The sequence below is a fragment of the Protopterus annectens genome, chromosome 5.part0, assembly GCF_019279795.1.
Source record: "Protopterus annectens isolate FY-2018-M chromosome 5.part0, PAN1.0, whole genome shotgun sequence".
Lineage (NCBI taxonomy): Eukaryota > Metazoa > Chordata > Ceratodontiformes > Protopteridae > Protopterus > Protopterus annectens.
The window spans coordinates 1,630,840,799-1,630,864,145 of NC_056735.1; the positions used below are offsets into that span (position 1 = coordinate 1,630,840,799).

The following is a 23,347-nucleotide window of genomic DNA, read 5'->3' on the forward strand; positions in this document are numbered from 1 at the left end:
CCACTGTTTTGTATTCAGTGTGGTTCACCAGATTAAATTGATATAAGGGGAGGTCCCTGGCAGTTGTGTTTAGAAGAGCAAAAACTTTTCTGGCAGATCAGAACATGTGCACATCTCCCCCCAGGGTTGAATGACTATGCTTCTATTAAGTGTATTCTGAAATTAAAAGCTCTTCTTAGATAAGTAATTGTTAGGTAAAGGGTTCATTCGACTCCCCATAATATGTTCACTTATTTATGTACAGTAAGATGTTCCCCCATTTAAATAATAGTGTCTTGTGCTTTATGCTGTTGTTTTTTATTTAAATGGCTTGAAGTAGCTGCATTATTTTTATTTGACTTATCTATTTGTGTTTTAGCTAGCTGATATAGTCTATTGTATGAGTAGCATGTTAGGAATTTAGCATGCCATACACATAGGTTTCTGTATTCAAAAGAAAGTGAACTAAATGGTGTGTTTTTTATATAATGTAGCTTGGTCTCCTTGAGAATGGTTACAATCTAGTATCTTGTGTATATATATATATATATATATATATATATGTATATATGTATATATATATATATATATATATATATATAGATATATATAGATATATATATTTATTTTTAGATATTGTTAGGTTTTTATTTAATTATAAATTGAGATTGGTTAATTAGTTTATTGTTAAGGTGTGTTGCCTATATAAATAGAGAGCTGTGGAAATTGCTTAACGTCTGATGAAGGCTGAGCCTTTGCTTGGCTGAAAGTGCTCACTTTTAAAAATTGTCCGTGCCGTTGTTTGTATCTGCTTTTTTCTGCTTATTTCCGTTTTTGTTTTTTCCTAAGTTTTAAGTATTGTCGGATTGTTTTGTCCAGGTAAGTGTTCAAAATCGATAAGTCCAGTATTGGATGCCATGCATTGCCTTTTCTGGGTACCAGGAATGGCCTTGAATAAAAACCTTGTCCTTTTTCCTGTTCTGGTACTGGCTGAATAGCCCCCATCTCCATGAGGGACATAACTTGTTTCTGAGCCTCTGCCTATTGGTTTTGAGGCAGATCTGGCCAAATGTTTGGAATTGGCAAAGTATGGAAATAAAATCTGTACCCCTGGGATACTATGTTTAATACTCACTTGGTCCTGGGTAATTAAATGCCAATTTTGAGCATGAAGTGCTAATTTTCCCCCCAAGGAGGCTGCCAAGAGATAAGTGGTTGGTGAAGGTAGAGGGAAGTCATTGAGACTGCTTACTGTAGGGTTGTGCTTTGTTTTCTCCAGATTTGGAGGTGGAGGCACCCCATTGCTTTGACCTGTAAGAACCCTGTGATTGGTATCTAGAGCCTTTTGAGCTCCTGGATTTGCCTTGAGAGGCTCTGTTGGACACAGGAAAGGACCAATTTTTTTTACAGTTTGCATAGACTTAGCTTTGTCTTCCATTTTCTTTAAAACCTCTTCTGCCTTATTACGAAACAGATTATCATGCTGTAAAGGGGAATCCAACAATTTAGCTTTAACATGATCAGGCAGATTTTGCTCCTTGAGCCAAGCATGCCTTCTAATCACAGATCCAATAACTGCGGCCCTGCAAGAGGCCTCCAATGAATCAAAACCACATTGCAAAGTATGCTTTCCAACCTGTTCTGCTGCATGCAATAATTCCTGTAATTCTTTATTTTCCACACAATCAGAAATCAACATCTTCTGTTTCAATAAGCCCGTAACATGCTGTTGATATTTAAGCATATGAAACTGGCAGTTTAAGGCCCTAATTGCCAAGGTTGCAGACGTGTAAACCTTCTTTCCCCATCTACCCAGCGCCCTGGAATCTCTATCAGAGGGGGTAGGATTTTTGTCTGTAGAGGCCTTTACACCTCTGGGACCCTGTGATATAGTCTCAGCATCAGCAGCAGGATTTTTAATAGAAATTTGTGGGAGTCAGGAACCCTGTAATATCCGTCTGGCTTGCTAGGAGCCATGCTTGAATCTGAAAACACATCAACAATGTCTAATACAGGAGGTATAGCGAAAGGCCTATGCTGAGGAAGAAGGAAATCCCTAAGCCTTTTTTTTTTTTGATTCAGAGAAATCCTGACTCTCCCAATGAAAATGTTCCCTTAAAGTATGCAAGGTTTCACCAAAAGAATAATCCTCAGAAGGAGATGCAGATGGGATGGATTCTTCTGCATCTGAATCTTCATAGGGAGAAATAGAAAATTCCTGATCAGAACAGGAATCAGAAGAAATGGAAACCTGATCTGAAGATTCATAATCAGTGTCTTGCCTAGGCCTCTTATAGCAGGGGGGTTGGGAACCCCTGATCAAGGTAATTAAGTCCTCAGCCATTTTGATCATCTTTTTTTTAGGCATAGGGGCCTGAGCACGTGGTTCATGCATCGGTTTTTTAGACTTGAAAACTGTTTTTGATCTTGTTTTTGAAGTTGGCGTTGGTTTTATGCAGAAATGTTGAGGCCTGAAAAACCCTCAAAAGCCGGTGCCTGCTCAGTGGCTCCAAACCCATCCAAGGGAGACACATCCACGGGTTCAATACACTGAGAATCTAATGGCATACCGGACTCTGCTAGAGTCTCGGTAGAGGCCTGCGACTCAAAAGTAGCAGGTATCAGGGGCTGCGAAAGCGCCTCACTGAGTACCAGCGAACCGGCAACTGGCTTAGAAGCTTCGTCGTCAGTTTTGGACCTCGGTCTGTCTTTTTCTTTGCGTTTTTTGTGACCTCCGATAGTCTGATTGCTAACCGACGACATTTCAGGGTAATTAAATCTGGATCCAAAATATTTTGAAGCAAAAAAATACAGACGCTTAATAGTGCATTGGTTAAATCTTGCACAAAACCAACAGCAAGGCACGTTATGATCTGGGCCTAGGCAACGAATACAGTACAAATGAAAATCCTTATGAGGTATTTGCTTCCCACAAGTAATGCAATTATTAACTTTTACTGACATCGGGAAGGAGCAAGAAAAAGTTTCCCTGACAGGGTAATTAGGTTTAGTTGAAGACTTCGGTTCTGAAACTCGAATGTGAAAATTTCAGGAGTCAGCCGACCAGCACTTGCTAACTGCTTCTGCTTCGGGCACCGCACGGCAAGAAAGACTGAATAAAATGGCGTCTGCTGCATGTTTTATACCCCTGACGACCGGATGTCATGGAAGAGGAGACAGCAACCGAAGCAGGACCCAAGACTTTGTTATTCAGGCCGACTGAGGGCAACCTGTCAGCAGATTACCCAAATGTAATGACTGCAACAGTGAAACACGAAGAACACCTTTGGCCTTCTTTTTTGGTGGTTCAATGGTCTGACCGGATGGCCCTTTTTCACCAGAGCCAGATGTTTAAGACCCTGGTTTTCCAAGTAGTTTAGGGCATGCAGATGGCTGCGAAGTCTCTTAGGTACAAAAGCCTGATACATTGCACAGGTTTTATGGTCGTGGTTGGGCCCTAGATAGAAAAGGTAAAGGTCGTGGAGGTCCTTATGGGGGATCAAACATCCGCACGTACACTTTCCTTTCCTGGATGACATAAACTTAAGCAGGCATACAGTGACCAAAAGCAAAGAAAACGGCCCCAATATGGTACAGTTTCGAAGATCCAATGTCAGAAACTGCAGGAACAGCTGAGATTCAACTGGCAGCAGAGACGTTCTGAGGAAAGGTACGTGCAGACGTCACTTTTATGGCTCATGCACCCTACGGCCTACATCAGACATCCCAGGTACCTTGCAGTGACAAAGCTTTTGTATACTGGCCGGACATTCGGGTAGCTAAGCAGAGGACAACCCAAAGGTCATGAAAACTGCAACATGGGAACAGGAGGAGATCTACTTTTTCTAAATTGTTTAATGTTGATTGTTTAAATTATGACAAAGTCAAATGTTATTTACTAGAAAGTTTTAAGTTAACAGCCAAATTTATTGAAAAAAAAGTTTTGTGCTCAAAAAAGCAAGGCAGATGAAAGTGTGTGAGATTATATTGCAGTTAAGCAGTTATAGTCATAGGCGGGTGAGTGGGTGTCAGGTCACCACTTCTGAAGGGCTGGCAGACCTTTTGGTGAGGGAACAAGTCCTTAGCACTTTGCCTGAGGACATGAGAATCTAGTTGGCAGACTGCAAGTGTAACTTCTGCAGATGAGCTGGGGGAAAAAGGGGGATCTCTACTTAGCAAGCAGGGCATGATTGCATAAGAAGGGGATACACAGTGTTGCACATGGATACAAGGGAAACCATGGTGGGCAGCCTAAACCATCACAACAGAGTCCACCAGTAAAAGGTGAAGCCAATAATTCAGGTACACAGCCATGATTAAAGGTTAAATGTTTTAAATGTAGCCAGAGGGGACATGTATCATATAGATGGCCACGGAGGCAAGGTAGGGAACAAAAGGTGGGACAGCCAGCAAGCTGGAACAACAGTATGCCAGTGTTAAGTTGCCTGCAGACAACAGGGGTACCAAACTATTAGAGGTTATATCCTATCTTAGTGGATGGAAAACAAGTCACTGCTAAGAGAGAGCGCATGCCTCTGACATAATTACTGTGAAGCCTGCAGTAGTTAGAGCGCAGTACTTGCGTGGGCAGTGCACTCTGGTTAGAGCTAAAGCAAGGACCCATTCCAAATGCCTTTGGCCAGGGTTCACCTTGACTGGGAGGGCGGAAAAGAAAGCAAGCAAGTACGTGTGTTTGAGGATATCTCTGCAGATGTCTTGATAGGGAATGATTTTGATAATGCAGTACCTTGTGTGCATGCAGTTACATGCAGTCAGGCATGTGGGTCTGGTAGCCTTGTGAAGACCCACACAGACCCCACACTTGAAACCAGGGTTGGTGAGATGGCTACTTCAGGGAGGGAGCTACCCTGCAGCAGATTGCCTGAAAGTGATCCACAGCTGCTGGTAGGCACTGATGTTCCCTTGGATAGTGTGACTGCAAGGGCAGAGGTGAGTGGTAGGACCCAGGCGGACAGTGAGGCACCGCTGTCAGAGGATACCAGACTTCCTGTGGAAAGAGAGCTAGGAAGGGTTACAAAGAGTTGAGACAGGCTCAGCTCTCATACCCTACACTATGAGGCTTGAGGGAGGTAGCTAGGGAGGTACCTGACACCCAAGGAAAAGGGGAGTCTGTACACTGGAAGAAACAGTTACTGTATAGAGTGTGGAATCCTGAGGGATGGCTCCAGGGTGAGGTAATACAGCAGTTGGTAGGGCCCAGAGCCTACCGTCTGGCACTTCCAGCCATAGCCCATAACATTACTTTTGCAGGTCATATGGGCAGAAAGCTTACCAAGAGCTGTATTATGCAGAACATTTACTGGCCTGGGACTGCAAGGGATACAACAGGGTACTGCAGGACCTGTAAGCAGTGTCAAAAAAAGTAGGCAAGGCAGGAGACAAGGTCAAAGCTCCTTTAATGCCTCTCCCTGTAATTGAGGAGCCATTTCAGAGAGTAGCTATGGATACTGTGGGGCCTCTGAGTACCCCAAGTTCCACAGGGAAGAAGCATATTCTGGTGATAGTAGATTATGCTACTAGATGCCCTGAGGCAGTAGCTCTGTCCTCCATCGAAGCAGAGGTGGCGGCAAATGCTTTGAGAGAGATTTTCAGCAGGGTAGGTTTCGTCGAGAGAAATACTGACTGACAGATGCCAATTTCATGTCACACCTTCTGGCTTGTCTGTGGGAGCTCTGTGGGGTGAAGCACCTAAAAACCACCTCCTACCACCCCAAGACTAATGGTCTTGTGGAGAGGTTAAACTCTATACTAAAGACCATGTTATGGGCATTTGTAGACTAGTTTAAGAAATACTGGGATAAATGTGCCCCATCTGCTGTTTGCATACAGAGAGGTACCCCAGGTATCTATGGGTTATTCACCTTTTGAGCTGCTGTATGGGCATAAGGTGAGGGGAAGCCATTAGATTTGATTTGCGATGAGTGGGTGGGTGAGTGTGAATCCCACAAGCAGTCTGTTGTGGCATATGTCCTAAACCTCAGGACCAGGTTTAGAGCGCTCATGGGCTTGGCCCAGGAGAACCTGACGAACTCAACAGCAGAAAAAGGTCTGGTATGACAGGAATGCTCGAGCCAGAGAGCATACTGTGGGACAGCAGGTTATGGTTCTCATTCCTGTCAAACGCAATAAGCTGAAGGCAGCATGGGAAGGACCCTTCAAAGTGGTAAGGTCAGTGATGTTTAACTACATGGTAGAACAGCCAGCAGGAGGCAGGGGCACAGACTGTACCATGTTAACATGATGAAGCCTTACCATGACAGGGAGGCCTTTGTGCTAAGTATCTGCAGTAGGCGGCATGAGAAGTCTGAGGCGGATCTATGGCTACATCGAGCCAGCCAGCAAAATGCCAAGTTACTAAGGTGGAGCCTTGGGTTGCAGGCATATGACATGACAGTGCAGCACTGTAGTGGGGTCAGCAATGCCAGTGCAGATAAGCTCTCAAGACAAGGCATGGGTTAATGTATTCCCATACAGGCTCATTCCTTTCAAGCGACATTTCTCAAGGGTTACTTGAAAAACTAGCTTGAGTCGTCAAAGGGGGGAGAGATGCGACAATGTGAGGTATTGCCACCTATGCCAAGAGAAGTAGGGCAATGGATGTGTAACATATGCCAGCACAGCTAGCTGGAATTTTGTAAAGAATTACATGTCATTTGTATTTCAAACTGATTTGTACAGATGCTTCTGCTGAAAATGTATTTGTGAGATTTGCTTGTGTTAAAAATGTATCAACAGCAGATCCTGCTGGACAGAAAAGAAATATACATGCATGTAATAACTGATGTGAAGTCCCATCTCTGGGCCAGTAATCAAGGAGCCTGAATCCTCACCACTAACACTGGAGAGGGATGTTCACTTGGAACAAAAATAGATTGCAGTACTTTCAGATGCAGCTCTCTGCATCAAGCACAATTTCCCTTAAGAGCACAAAGGGAACACAGTCTGGGGGCTGGTTTTCCCTCTCTCTCCAGATCCCCAATAAGACTCCCCCCACTGGCGCAGCTATAGAGTTGAGTCCTCAGTAGTGTGTCCAAGTCAAGTCCTCTATCATGCTCTCTGTGAAACGACTGCTTCATGTCCCTGCTCCAAGCAGCTGACACACTCCTTGAGATTTGATTTTCTTACACACAGACACACACACACACACACCTGGGAAAGGCCGGCACAGATTTACTAGCTATGCCCCCTTCTGCCCAGACTATAAGGTAGTTACACTGCCACCAGCACTCCAAAGCCAGCTACTCTAAGGCTCTTAACAAGGGTACCCAATTATACTTAGTAAAATTAATATTAATGCAAATGATTGTTTGACCAGTGCAATAAGGTTTTCAGGAGTGGCCATACTGTCACCAAATAGATGCAAGCCCTCTCAAAGTTTAAAATATTCTCTAAAGGACCACCTACAGTGAAAGGTTTAAATATAATAAATCATAAAATATGGAATAATCTATTTACAATAAACAGTTTAAATCACAGGCAACATTAACATAACACAGATACAAACGGTACTTAAATAATCTCACTATATTTTCCTGACTGATCTAAAGAATTACTATTCCCTGTTCACTTACTATAGCAAGGCAAGATGAAGCAAGTGAGGGGTCATTCTTTGTCAGGTTATAAAACAGAGTGCAATGAGACTTAAGTCACATCTAGCATTAAACATCATTTTTGTCCTAGATTACAGGATAACATCACATACATCTGGTCATGTGACTTCTGGTTCCTATGCTACCTCCATTGCTAGAAACTGCCAAGATTTAAGTACACGTGTCAATTAATACACACATATTGAGTTTTGCTCAGATCTGTTGCAGCTTCTGGAAATCCAAACAATTTCAAACCTCCACCTTTCCAGAGTAGCAAAAACAGAGAAAGCATCCTGGTACAGACATTTTGTCTCTGGCTGCACTGAGAACTGTGAGATACAATCTTTATAGCCTATGCCCAGTAATTTGATTTCAGAACACTTCTCAAAGTTAGCTGGACTGTGATTAACGTCTTCTCCTCCAGCATCCTCTGTTACAATATATTATTTTCAACAGTTACAATGCATACATTTAATAAGTTGCTACATGCATGTATATTTCTTTTCTGTCCAACAGGACCCACTGTTGATATATTTTCAACACAAGCAAACCTCACAAATACATTTTCAGCACAAGCATCTGTACAAATCAGTTTGACATACAAATGACAATTCTTTACAAAATTCCACCTAGTTCTGCTGGCATATATTACACATCCACTGCCTTACTTATGGCATTGTTAGCAATACCTCACATCGACAATGTTATCTAACAAAAAAATGTAAAACGTGATCACATCTGCAGAACCTGTAACCTGTTGACTTTTCATTAAGGTCCACTCCTGACTGCACAGATACCAGGAACTTGCAGATCTACCAAAATCAAAATACCACAGCTTAGAAAAACAAGAAGCAAGGTCCAGAAGCCCCTAAAGAATGGACCCTGCAAAGCCTGTCCTAGACTTGGAGAAGGAATCTGCTTTATAGTGCTTTGTTAAAGTACGCACAGAGGACCAAGTTGCTGCTTCTAGAATTCTCTTTTCAAAAAAGCTTTAGAGGATCCTTGTCTCAGTCTGGAATAGTTTTTTTTCTGGTGGAAGTAGTTAAATGTAATAACCTAAGGCAACCATTTGGAAACAATCTGCTTTGACACAAGTTGTCCATTATTGCTTTCAAAGAAATTAACTGAAGTTCTGAAAGACTTTGCCCTGTCAAGACAATACCAGAGCAGTCTGTGAACATCCAAAGTATGAAGTACTCCATTATTAGGGCCTGGAAAGAAGAAAGGGAGATGGATAACTTGACTCAAAGTAAACTTGGATAGCACTTTAGACAAAGGATTAGCTTTTTAAGGAAACCCTATATTTGTGGAAAATGAGTGGGGGCTGACCCACCAAAAAGACAACTCAGATACTCTTCTTGCAGAGGTCAGAGCAATAAGCACCTCTGCTGCCCCATGTTAAGAACTTTGTCAACTTGATGAGCTGTTTTACATGGAGCAAGACTTGGGATTTTGTTGGGAAATTAAGGAGGTGCCACATGTTTTCTAGTAGGCTTGATATGCAACATGACTTTAAAAACAGTTTCACCTGAGGTAGTACTGAAAGAGGGGGATTCAAGTTATGCTGAAATGACCAACAACTGAACCTTCATTGGGGGGAGGGGGGTTAGACAGGCCAGAGGATATTAAACAAGTAATGTACAACTAGAGATACACTGGCCTTGAATGGGCGCTGGTTCCTTTTTTGGCACCAACTAGAAAACCTTTTTTATTTACTAATGTATGATTTTTTTAGTAGCATATTTTTGCCTCCTTTAATACTTGCTGTACGTCCAAGGAAAAAAAAATGTTCCTACAAAGGTGGAGTCTATCATCCAGGTAGTCAGCTGCAGTCTGAAGCTGGGAAGTATCAACCCCCTTTATTTTGAGTGAGTAGGTTCAGTCTGTGGTAATTACCCCTTGGCAATTTCCAAAACAAGAGGTAGCCACTGTTGCCTGGGCCAGAAGTCACCACCAATTTTCTTTGGACAGTCCTACTGAATCTTCAAAAGTACTCTGGAAATCAGTGGAAAAGCATACAAAAACATTCCTATCAAAGAAAAAGGAAAACATCCATCTTCCAGGCCTTCTTGTATGGAGTCCTGGAGCAGAATTGTGCCAACCAATTGTTGTGAATAGAGACTAAAGAGCTATCAGAGGTGTTCCCCATAGTTGTAGCAATTCCTAGAAGAACCCATGATTCAATTTTCCATTCATGAGGGTCTGTCAGTGTCCTAAGTTTTGCCTGCAGCACAATTTTTGCTGTAATGGTATACAAGATCCCTCTACACAGAGAATGTGCTGAAAAGTTATGCTACAAGCTATAATTGCTAGTCTGCACAGATGACAAGATCGGGTATCCCCTGTTTATACCATATCACTATACTTTTGTCTGTCAACACCTGCACAGATGTCAGACAAAAGGATAATGCAGGAAACTGACAATATGACCCAGAGACGGAAAACCTTAAGAACCACTGGAAATCTGGATCTACAGGAATGACATATGACTTTTTTTTTTTAATCTATGGTCACCAGAAAACTCAAACAGGGAAAAGTAGTAAGCTGTAAAGGGATAATATTTATAACTTGGGCAGCATCACAAACAGGTTCAGAAAGGAAAGATCCAGAACTTGTCTCAAAGTATCTTCTTTCTTTGGCACAGGAAAAATTCTAGAATAAAACCATTCTGAGGGGGAAAAGGACTGCTACTATCACTCCCTCCCACCAGACAACAGATACAGAATGACAGACAGGAAAAGTGAAGTTTGGTTTGGCAGAAGAGGGGGAAGCCCTTGAAGAGAGAGAAACTCCCACTGCAACCTTAAAGGATTACTTTCAGAACCCATTATTGCCAAAGATAGAAATGAAGGTCAAGACTTTCTGGACGGATTAAGGGTATGCCAGGAGGAGGAGAACCTTACAGACAAACTATATCGTTATGGGTGACTTCCTCCTTCCTTTCTGGAGGCTTTCTGCTATCACTTTTTAAATGTTTGCTTACTAGCAGCTTGCTGAGTTTACTTTGTTTTTTAAAGAGTTGTAAGGGTAGCATTACATCCCTTAGCAAACTGAGAAGGCAGGCTGAAAAATCAGAGTGTGTCCTTGACCTGTTTACTTCTCTCCGATACCACACTTTAAGGACTTCTGCAGTAGATGATCCAAAAACTAACTTCAAAATTTCAGCTTTGGCATCATCTTGAAGGTTTTGAGAATGCAACCAGCAAACAACCTTATTACATTGCCAGTGGCAACTGTAGAATCAATAAGCACATTTCACACAGTGAGCATCCACTTGAAACATAAAAGCAATCATGTTGCACAAAATTGTTACTTCAAGAGAGGAAACCAATGTTATAATATACCTAATTCTCAAAAGTCAAGCATGATCTTTAGAATTTTCAGCTGTCAAGCACGTTAAGATAGCAGACAAACACAATTCACAAAAAAACTATCAAAAGCCTTCCTCTGTCTGTCTGGAGAGGTACTCCAGATATTTAGCAGCAGCTGGATTCATAAGAACAGCAGCTGCAGTCTCTGATCTGGGATGAGTGAATAAAAATTTATAAAGATTGAGGAGCTTTATACAATCTGCCTTCTTGGGGGTAGCAGGCTGGCTGTCAAGCAAGTTACAGGCTGCGACAAAAACATCTCACCAAGAAAACAAAAATCCTCCAATGTTGAAATAAGGTGAAGTTGTTAAGACTTACCACAACTGCAGATGTTCACGTAGATAAATATTGCAGTACTGAATCTTGGGTCTTCCAACTATGCAGAAGCCCATGAAGTGCCCAAGTTCCAGAAGTTTTGAATTATCCCTAGCCAATAGATATCTGAAGGCTGACATCTGGACATCAGGGTACAAGAGGTGCATCAGTCAGTGCCATCTTCATGTTTTTCTAGGCTGTTATACAGTCTGTTGCCCGAGGACAACACAACCTTTGCAGTTGTCAATGTGTTGACAGAAGAAAATTGTTAACCATGAAATAAGAGTAAAGGGTGGGTATGATAGATACCCAACCAGAAATTCCCCCCGGAATGGGGCAGAAGCCAGTAGAAAGAGGGTAGGAGAGTGGGTGCTTGTACTGCAACACTGATGTACTTGAACATCTACAATGAGGTAAATTCAACACAAGTGTGCAATGCTCTTTGTAGTCAAAGCTGCAGTACTAATTTAAGGGAGAACAAGCAAAGCAATTACTAACTTTTTTAGCCTCTGGTTTTCTAAGTAAAGATTAAGGGCAGCCAAATGGCTTCTGAGCATCTTTGGGATGAAAGATTGGCAAATGGGACAGGAGGTATGGTCATGTTCTTGGCCTAGGTAAAAAAAAAAAAAAAAAAAACGCATCGGTCAAGCGAGTCTTTATGCAGAATTTGGCAACCGCATCAGCATTTACCCTTCGAGGCAGACATTGGCTAAAGGGAAATCAGCAAACCAAGTTCAAGCAATAGTAAAAGAACGAAACCCCAAATGGGGTACTTAGCTTTAGACATCTTGACAGTAGAGGAGTGATGTGATCAATCTGACGTTCAACTGGTAGAAAAGGTCTGAGGTCTGTGCGTGCAGACGTCACATTTAAGGCCCCTGGTTTATGGCCCTACATTTGATGTCCCACGCACCTACAGCAACCAGGCTTAAGCTTTTGTATAGGAGCAGATGTTGGGGTCGCCTGAGGAGAATCCCACAATAAGAATACTGCAACACGGGAATAAAAGGACATACGAGAAATGCATACAGAAAGAGTCCATTTGAAAGACAAGGCTTCCATCATCTCTGCTCCTATCTATTGGATTCTTGAACATAACCTTCATAGATGCTGGTTATAAGGAGGGGTGAAGAGATTTTATGCTGGGGGTGTCCCCACTGACGGGTAAAGTCTAGGAAGATTTCTATCTTCAGTATCCATTTGTTGGGCTGCAGAAGGTCCTTGCTCAAAGAATTTGCAATGGTGTTCTGGATGCCATAAGAGTCAGCTGTGATTCTTATACCAAGAGCACAATCTACTTCCAGACCACACAGGGGGCTAACAAAAAGTCCCCCCTTCCTTACATACCACATGACAATGGTGTCTGTCCAAATCTGCAGTGCTCCTAGGGACAGGTTGCTTTGAAAAACGTTCATCACTAGAACCACAACTAGCACCTCTTCCTGGTTTATGTGAAGTTTCCTTTGCTCTGGGGTTCAAATACCCTGCACTTTCCGGAGTCACAAGTGTGGTCCCTCAGGCTATCTCTGGCTTGTGTGCTGTGACCGACTTGTCTGGCAGAGAGGTAACTACTCCTGGATTATGCATGATGGTGTCTTTCCACCAAAGCTGCTACATTAAGCAGAAGAGAAGAGGCTCCAGGGTTTCCATGGGTTGAGTGTGCTGTTCCCCCAAGTGTTTTTTTAGGAACCACTGGAGTTTCCTCATGTGCAGTTTTGCAAGGGGAATCGTTAGAATATAGCATGCCATGTATCCCAGTGCCATTAGGTACTCCCTTGCAGCAACAGTCTGTCAGAAAAGAAACCTTATCTTGCGGTAGGAATGCCCTCTGCTGCACTGAATCTATCAATCCACCCAGAAAAAAAACTGACATTAAAGTTGTGACTTCAAGAGGTTATATGTTTGTGGCCTACCTTCTAAAAGCAATCCATGACGATTTATAAGGCTGTCTGAAGATCCAGGATGGATTTTTGCTGGATGAAGAAGTCACCCAGGTAAGGGTAATGTGTACCTCCAATTATAACAAGAGCTAGACATTTCGTGAAATCTATGAAAGTAGCAGATAAACCAAACAGTAAAGCACAGAAAGTGCAGATGTCCTTCTCTTCAGTGTTGCAGTACTCATAACATTAGGGATCCCCTGCCTAGGGCAGCCCGACGTCCGGCCAGTATACCAAAGCTTTAGGCTGCTTTAAGGTAAGCCGTATGTCACACATACACTCCCTTGCATAGTGTAGGGCATAAATGTGACGTCTGGACGGCATCCTCAGAACTGAAATCCCCAGTACCAAGTAAGTCTAGAAGAAATATGGACCAGGTGGAGGAGGGAGGGGAGGGAAGTTAGTAAATACTACAGCAGTGCATAGGAGGACATCTACCATCATGGCAAATTTTTACACAACTTTAATATGTCCTTCCATTTCACTGTTGCAGTATTCATAACATTAGGGAGACTGCCAAAGCTCATGAAGAAACCTGGGAGGAGGTAGGACCAGCAGAACTCTCTAGGAAGCCATGAAGGACAGCCCTAGCAAAACCAGCTCTAGCTCTGGAAATTCCATCCATCTTGTAGTGCTTGGTAAAAGTATGCACAGAAGTCAAAGTAGCTGCCTCAAGAATAGAGCTAGCATCCAAAGAAGCAGCAGAAGCCACAGCTCTAACTGAATGAGCCTTTATGGAATAAGGAAGGCTCTTACCACGAAAAGAACCCAAATCAAGAAGAAACCAGTGGAGCAGGAAGCATCTAATCAGTTGATATATGAAGATACTTTGGAGACTTCCTTAAGAAACCAGTAGAAAGGCTCAGCTGGAGCTATACAGCAAGTAAAAGAACAGGAATCTGTGGCAACTCTGACACTGTCAACGCTGGGCCAGTGAGTTCCCATATGAAAGAGCAATGGATGACACAGGGTGAAACTGAAGAGAACGTACCACAGGAAGATGCTACAAAACTTTTTATAGACTGCCCGCAGGAAACTGAACACAAAAATGTGCCCTCAGTTTAGAAGAAAATGAGCTAAAAGAGTTGCTTGATTTAATAGAGATAGAAAAACATATTAAGATCAATGAAAGAAAAGACTACACAGAAGGTCAATAAAACCCAAAAAGTCAGAAGTCTGATAAAACAAACGAACACAGTAATTAGGACAGTCCATAGAGATACATGTGGTAACAGAAGTAAACAGGCTATATTGCTGTGCAGTTAAAGTAACAGAAAATTCTACCACAAGAACACAGGGGAGTAAGGAAAAGTAAGGGGACAAACTGAATACCATCATGGAAGTATCAAACAGAGAAAACTATAAAGCAATTAAGACAAGTGTCACTGTTAGGAGTACAGAAGAGGGTACAGTTCAACAAAATTACTGAGAAAGATAGACATGACAAAACCATTATAATAATGGATCAGAATTCATCACACTATTGCAAATAAACAAAATATCAGCAAATGCAGAAAAAATTAGAAGCTACGCAGATAAATATAAAGGAAAAGTACAAAATAAGCAACACATTTAAGACAATAAAAAGGTTTATAGAGAATTAGGAAACAAGGTAAAAGGAATTAAAAGACCCCCCAAAAAAGAAGAAATAGACAAATTTTGGAGCAGAATTTATTAAGATCAAGTGGAACAAAGATGCTAACTAAAGAATAAAATTCAAAGGTACAAGATATGAAATGAAATGAAGTAACAGCCAGAGATTGTAACAAAATTAAGAAAAGCCTCTAATTGGAAAACCCCAGGCCCAGATGCAGTACTTAACTTCTGGTTAAAAGTATTACCATCTTTGGATGAAGATTTAGCCAAGAACAAGAACTATTTATATGTACACCCCAGACAGACACCAACCTGGCTAACAGGAAAAACAATGCTCCTACTTATGAGTGAACCTGCAAGCTACCCTAAAAATTAGTCCAATAACCTAGTCAGAACAGTAAAAAGGGAAGAATCAAAGTATGGCTTGGACTGACTACAAAAAAGCATCCCACATTCATGGATAAAAGAGTGCTTAAAAATGTACAAAATACATCCTACACAAACTACATCACAGCAACCATGAAACAGTGGCAAACCACTTAGCAATTAATGCCATGATAAAGGACAAATTATTATTCCAGTGATAAAAATCCAAAGGGGGATATTCCAGGATGAATCTGTTAACACTGCTCTTTTGCCTTGCCCTTAAACCATTAAGCTGTCTGCTTAACAGATTAGGTCATGGCTATAATTTGGCTCCCAGAAAGCAAAGTGAAAGACTTTTTTTTTTTTTAAATCTTTATTTCAACATTTTTTCAGTTCTCATCAACATTCACTGTCTGGAGACCGCTGAATGTTGTCACAGGCACATATGTGACCAATGTATACAACTTGTTGGGGGAATCTTCATCCTCATTGTGCTTTCTAGATAAGCGTACACGGGTGATATGGAACATTTCTTATACCTTTAGACCAAACAGCTTTAAGTCGAGTGTCAATATGTACATCTGGTGTTCCCATCTCCTTCACTGCAAATTTGCGAATCTCTACATGGGGAGCACATTTCTTGAAACCCACTCCATGTATCCGTTTGTGGACATTAATGGTATACTCCCGGGTAACAACTTAATTGATGGCAGAATGGCCCTTCTCTCCTTTTTTGGCAGGTGCCATTTTCACAAAAACTGTGCTTCTCTTTGTTGATTTAAAACTGTACAGCTCATCAGATGAGGAACTGAAAGCACAATGACAAATAGTCTAAACTTTTTCAGATGATCTAAGAATGTCATATGGTCTCAATAAATATGCAAAAGCAACCTTTAAAGCAGGAAAGCTGTAGCACCAAGAAAACAGTTTCGGACAAGAATGTGATATAAAAGAACTTGAGCAACAGGGAGTCTAAGTATTTGGGAATTGATGAAGAATCAACAAAACATGAATAAATGCAAATAAACCTTAGTAAGGAATATTTTAGGAGAGAAATTAATCCTGAAAACTGTTGATATCTAGGAACAAAATTCAAGCTATAAACCAATTTGCTCTTCCTGTCTTAACTTACACTTTTGGAGTGACTGACTGGCCCCAAAAGGTGTTGTATAGATGAGACAGGAAAACGAGAAAGATGCTTCATGCTCATTAAATGATTTATAAAAACAATCTCTGGATACCAAAATTATATATTCCCCGTTCTGAAGGAGGTATGGGCCTCCTTGAAATTGATTACATGTATAGATTTACAATCGTAGAACTGTATACATATCTGTTAACCTCAAGTCCTGAACATAGTGAAAGTTTTGAATCTCAAGATAACTTTCCTTCTTAGTCTAGCAAAAGCATATTGGTGTCAAGAGGGAATGGAAATGAAAGCAGAAGTAGACAAAAATAAGGCAGTAACTGAAATGTGCCAAAAAACAAAAGAAATACAAGGTGAAGCATCATATGAGAAGCAGGAAATGTGGAAAATGCATAAAGTACAGTTGTGTACCTACCATAAATGTAGATGTTTGAGTGTATTCACTGTTGCAGTCATTACAATTGGGTTATCCTGCTGGCAGGCTACCCGCAGTCGGCCTGAATTCAAAAGTCTAGGTCCGGTGTTGGTTGCTGTTGCCTCCTCCCTGACATCAGTGCGCCAGGGGTATAAAAGACGCAGCAGACGCCATTTTCTTCGGTTTTTCTTGCCCCAGATGTCAGGTGTCCCCAAAAAGGTAGGCTAAAAATATGTCTATAAAGCATGCAAGCAGCAAGTAACAAGTTTCCTTCATCTACAAGCAAATACACCACATAGGTTGTATAGAATAAAGTAGTACAGACAAGGTCCAGCAAAGATAAGGGGGATGGTGGGAGGGTAACCTGGAATGCAACAGTGAATACACTAACATCTACATTTATGGTAGGTACACAACTGTACTATGTTCGTGTTTCATTGTTGCAGTCATTACAATTGAGTTGAATCCCAAAGCTAAGGACGGGAGGCTGGCACTAAATAGAATTAGGAGCAGCTATGAGGCCCTGCAGGACTGCAGTGGCAAAGCCTGCTCTGGATTTGGAGTGGAGTGGTAAGTGGTAGTGCTTTGTAAAAGTGTGCAATGAACTCCAGGTTGCAACCTCTAAAATGTCCTTGGTTGGCACTCCTCTGAGCAAGGTTGCTGAAGTGGCTGCTGCTCTGGTTGAATGTGGCCTAATGCCCTTAGGCACTGATTTGCCATGTTGAGAACAGCATAAACAAATGCAGTGACCTATCCACTTTGAAATAGGTCTGCTTTGAGATAGCGTTTCCTTGTGATCCTGCAGCATATGCTACCAGTAATTGCTCAGTCTTCCTGAAAGCTTTGGTTCTGTCCAAGTAGAAGCGCAGTTGTCTGTGTATGTCCAAAGAATGCAGAAGTTATTCACCCTTATTCTGTGGGCTTGGATAAAAGGTAGGCAAATGAATAGTTTGGTTGAGGGCCACACTGGACACTACCTTAAGCATAAATGTGGGATTTGTCCTTAGAGAAACCCCTATCTGGATGGAAAATGATAAAAGGTTCCAAGGCCATGAGTGCCTGTAGCTCTGAGACTCATCTTGCAGAGGTTATTGCTAGGAGCAGGGCTGTTTTCCTCAAAAGGAGGCAGGGTGAGTTTTTCCAAGACATAATTGAGGTCCCATGCTGGTACTGGTGATCTCCTTGGAGGTCGTAAGTTTTTGGCTCCTCTGAGGTACTGCCTTAATAAAGGATGAGAAAAAATAGGTGGCTCTGTATTGTAATGAACTAAAATGGCAGAGGCATGAATCTTAATTGATGAAAAGGATAGGCCTTTGTCCAGCAACTCAGTTAAGTATTGCAAAATCTGTGGGATATTTGCAACAATCATGTCAATTCCTTGTGCCTGGTTCCAAGCACAGAATCTCTTCCATTTTACTGCATAAGATTTTCTGGTACTGGGCCTCCTGGCCTCCAAGATAACATCCATCACCGCTTTAGAGAGAGGTGTGTTTTGAAAAGCTACATTATCCGCCATGCTGCCAGATTTAAGGTCCTGAGTTGGCTGTGCAGGATCGGATCGTTTTGTTGGGTCAGTAAGTGAGGAATCTGAGGTAATGTCCATGCTGGGCATTGAGTCAAGTTCCTTAGGATTGGGTACCAGTGCTGGCGGGGCCAGTCTGGGGCAATCAGTATCATTCTTGGCTTCTCTAGTCTGATCTTTAGGAGTACGTACCTTGGGGAGTAGAGGCAGTGGGGGAAAGGCATATACTGTTAAGTTTTTCCAGCTGAAAGAGCATCCACTTTCCATGCTTGCTTGTGATAAGTCCTTGTGCAGAATTCTCTGCAGTTGTAGATCTATGTCCGAGCATCCCCAATTCCTTGTTATCATGCTGAAGACTTGTGGATCCAATTTCCACTCGTGGGGATCCATGAGGTTTCTGCTTAGTTCGTCTGCGAGAGTATTTATCTTTCCTGGCAGGAATTGTGCTTGCAGATGTACTTGGTAAGTCAATGCTGTGTCCCACAAAGTCATGGCTAGTCTGCAAAGGGGGTAGGAATGTGTGCCTCCCTACTTGTTTATGTACCACATGACTGTAGTACTGTCCGTCTATCAGTAGCTGTCCTGGATGTAGTAGGTCCTTGAAGGCTGTCAAGGCATTTTGAACAGGTAGCATCTCTTTTTGATTGATATGTAGATGCATTTGGGTTACGGACCATGAGCCCTGAATACATCTTCCTGCCATATGGGCCCCCCAGGCATAATCCGATGCATCTGTTTGTCAATGTCTGCCTGGCTGGGGGCATGGTGAATGGCTGTCCCTTGTTGTGGTGACAGGCCTTTGCCCACCATCGAAACTCCTGTTGCAGGCAGGAAATGATTGTAATTACTGTTTCCAGGCTGTGGCAATGTTGAGTCCAAACACTTTTTAGATACCATTGTAGCTTCCTCATATGCAGTCTTGCATATGGAATTAGCAGAATGCAGGATGCCATGAAGCCCAAAGCCTGCAGAATTCTTCTTGCAGTTAACTGGGTGTTTGTTGCCAACTTTTTGAAATAAGTAGTCAGTTGCCTTTGTTTGTCTGGCGTGAGATATGCCATCTGGGCAGTTGTATTTAAGCTTGCACCCAGGAATATTACCTCTTGAGAGGGTACAAGTTTTGATTTCTTTTCGTTTACTGTGTACCATAGGCATGTTAATAAGAAGTTATGTACCTACCATAACGTTCCATGTTAGTTGTCTTCTCTCGCCTTCTTTCTTGCTTGATGGGTTCGGAGCCGATCCCTCGGCTCCGACTCGGCACTTGCTAAGCTCGAGAGTCACTTTTACCAGCTCGAGGCAGCCCCATATCCCATGATGCAAGGCGGTAAGTACCCAGATCTCGTTTGATGACAAAGGGCAATAGCACCAAGCATAAAACACTTCCCAAAGGAAGAAAGAAAACTTACAGAATGGAAGAAGGACCAGGTCTGAATGGTCTTCAGCATAATGATTTCTTATAACAAGGTCTGTCCAGGCCTGGGGGAAGGAGGGAGGGTCGCAAGAAAGAAGGTGAGAGAAGACAACTAACATGGAACGTTATGGTAGGTACATAACTTCTTAATGTTAAGTTGTCAATCTCGCCTTCATTCTTGCTTGATGGGACCGCGTCCCTAGCACCTCTATCCTGGGTGGCTCAATGGAACAGACTCTTGAGGACTGTAGAGCCAAAACTGGCTCTGTCCCTGGAGGCCAAGTCCAATTTGTAATGGGAAACAAAAGTGTGAGGAGTGGCCCAAGTGGCGCTGCACAAATAGTGTCTAAAGGAAGTCTAGCTTGAAAGGCTGTAGAAGTAGCTAAGCTCCTAGTTGAATGTGCTTTAGGTTTTGAGCACAGCTGTTTTCCCCTGAGCAGATAAACTTCAGAGATGACCGAAGAAAGCCATCTGGACAAGGTCACTTTAGAAACAGGAAGGCCTTTTTTATTATCCGCATAGGAAACAAAAAGTTGATCAGATTTTCTAAATTTTTTTGTTCTGTCCAAATAATATCTAAGTTGACGGTGAACATCAAGATAATGTAGCTTTTGTTCAGCTCTGTCTGAATAGTTTGGGAAAAATACAGGGAGATCAATGGATTGATTCAAATTGGTCTTTGAAGCGACCTTAGGCAAAAGGTCGGATTAGTTCTCAAAGATACTCTGTCTTTGTGAAAAACCAAATAGGGGGGTCGAACCGATAGAGCATGAAGTTCAGACACCCTCCTGGCCGATGTAATAGCCACTAGGAATAAAGTTTTCCAAGAAAGAAATTTCAGGGAACAAGAAACAGCTGGCTCGAAGGGGGGAAGAATCAAGGATGTCAGCACTAAATTTAGATCCCACCGAGGAGGAGGATTTCTGATTGGAGGCTTTAGTAGGAAAATTCCTTTCAAGAAGGCCCTGCAGAGCCTATGGGACATAATATTATGATCTGCGACCCCGACATGAAAGTTGGAGATAGCAGCCAATTGAACTCTGACTGTGGAAGAAGAGGAGCCTGCATGAAAAATCTCTGCTAAGAAGTCCAGGACTGCCTGAACAGGGGCAGTGAAAGGATCAATATTCTTGGCCTTAGCCCAATAAGAGAAACGTTTCCATTTGCTTGTATAAATCCTCCGGGTAGAGGATTTTAACGAAGCTACTATGATGTCTCTAACTGGGTTAGAGATCAAAGGAAGCCTGGCTAAGGAAGGAAGTGGAGCAACCATGCTGTGAGGTTGAGAGAAGGGATAGACCGGTGCAGCTGACCGGATTGGTGAATCAGAAGATCTGGCACTGGGTCCAGATGCCACGGCTGCACCAAAAGGTGATGATGGAGGAACGGGAACCACACTTGTCGAGGCCAGTAAGGGGCAATGAGAATCAATTTGGCTCTCAATACGGTAGCTTTCTGGATAACTTGAGGGAGAGGAAATGGAGGGAAGGCATAAAGAAGTCCCTGGGGCCAATTCCTGGGTCAGAGCGTCTCTGGGGGGATGGCCTGGTAGAGGGAAGAGACAGAAGAAGTCTGGGCATTTGCTGTTTTGGGGAGTAGCAAAAAGATCGCAACATGGACGACCCCATTCCAGAAATATCTCTTCCGCTATAGATTGCTTGAGAGACCACTCGTGAGGCATGAGAATAGCTCTGCTCAATCTGTCCGCTACAATGTTGGTTTTCCCAGGGATATGCGTTGCTACCAGAAACCAATGAGAGGAGATCGCCCATTGCCATAGTCTGAGCGCTTCTCGACACAAGGGGTAGGACTTGGTTCCGCCCTGTTTGTTGATATACCAAACTACAGACATGTTGTCTGTGTGGACTGCAATTGTCCCTACGGGAAGAAAGTCGTTGAGGGCTTGCAACGTTAAAAGCACTGCTCTCATCTCCAGGACATTTATGTGCAGATGGTACTCGAACGGCTGCCACGTCCCATGAACCATCCTGCCCTGATAATGACCCCCCCACCCGATCAGGGAGGCATCCGTGGTGACCGTGGCTATCGGGGATGGGGGTACAAAGTATCTGCCTTGGTGAACCTGAGGAGATGTGATCCACCAAGCAAGATGATCTTTGCAAGTCTGTGTCACCAGAATCTGGTGACGCATTGGAAGTTGTTGGTACGACCACTGTGTGAACAGCATCCACTGAAGAAGGAGCATGTAGAATCGAGCCAGGGGAAGAAGAGTAATGGCCGCAGCCGTGAGGCTTAATACCTTTAGAACCATTCTGGCCTGTACTTTCTTGTTGGCCAGAATGATCCTGACATGACTCAATGTCTGAAACTCTTTGATCTGTAAGGGTAGCTGACATCCGAACAGTGTTTAAGTTTGCGCCTATGAAAGTAATAGACTGGCAGGGCGATAAGGATGACTTTTCGAAGTTGATCGAGATGCCCAAATGAGAACAAAGACTTATTGTGTAATCCCTGGCTTGAATAAGCTGATGCCTGGTGGTGGCTGACAGGAGCCAGTCGTCGAGATATGGAAACACCTGGAATCCTTGACGTCTCAGGTGAGCCGTGACCACTGCCATGCATTTGGTGAACACTCTGGGGGCTGTAGTGAGACCAAAGGGCAGGGCTCTGAACTGGAAATGACTGGACCCCAGCCGAAAGCGGAGAAATCTCCTGGAGCGTCTGTGAATTTTGATGTGATAGTACGCATCCTGAAGATCTATTGAGCACATCCAGTTGTCCTTCTGTAAGAAGGGCAGAATTGACTGAAGAGAGTGACCATTCGGAATCTTGTCTTCCTCACCGACTTGTTGAGTCTGCTGAGATCCAATATTGGTCTCCAGTCTCCCGTCTTTTTGGGGACCAAAAAGAACCTTGAGTAGATTCCGGGCTCTGAATGGTCTGTTGTAACTGGCTGAATGGCTCTTTTTTGCAGTAGTTTTGAGACTTCTAACTCTGCAATTTCCCTTAGACCGGGTGGTACATCTGGAAGGGAATTTGAGGGGAAAGGACTTTCCTCGAAAGGAATTATGTAACCCTTGGATATGATCGACTGTACCCATCTGTCTTGAGTGAGGGAATGCCAGGCTTCTGGGTACAGTGATAATCTTCCCGACTGCCTCCAAGGAGGGACAGCCGGGCAACATCTCAGGGATGCTGAAAGGGCTTGTCAGAGAGAGGCTCTCTGTTTCCCTGGTTTTGGACCCCTCTGCCTCTAGAGCGTCTGTTGTTGTTACCCCTCTGCCTCTAGGGGTAAACTGACCACGTGAATCGGCGTGACTCCTTGGGATTTGGAACCACATTTTGCCACCTTTCTGTCCTTTGGGGTAAGGTCTAGAAGGGGTGGAAAACGGACTCCTACAGCAGAAAGAGTCTTGCCGTCCTGCTCGCACCTGGTCAAAGTTTCCTTCACCTGAGGGCCAAACAAAGCTGACCCATCAAAGGGAGAATTTGTGAAGGACGCCTTAAAGGGATCTGCAAAGTCACATAGCCGCATCCAGGCTTGGCGTCTAAGAGCCACACCTGTACCTGCGGCCTACTCGCTCCATCAGCAGCATATGATATTAGCCGCATGGAGGAGTTTGCAATGGAATTAAGGGTTCCTAGCTGCGAAGCAATTTTTTCTTGAGCCCCTGCAGCTGTAGGATCCTGCACTACTTCACCCAGCTCCTT

The 23,347-nt window shown here is 43.0% G+C and overlaps 1 protein-coding gene and 1 pseudogene across 1 annotated transcript in view; both read right to left on the reverse strand.

Annotated features, from left to right (window-relative positions):
• The window catches only part of LOC122801802 (spidroin-2-like), a 1,016,563-nt gene that overhangs the window by 954,407 nt on the left and 38,809 nt on the right, over positions 1-23,347 (reverse strand). The window lies entirely within an intron of this gene.
• Positions 15,532-16,026, reverse strand: LOC122801803 (annotated as a pseudogene).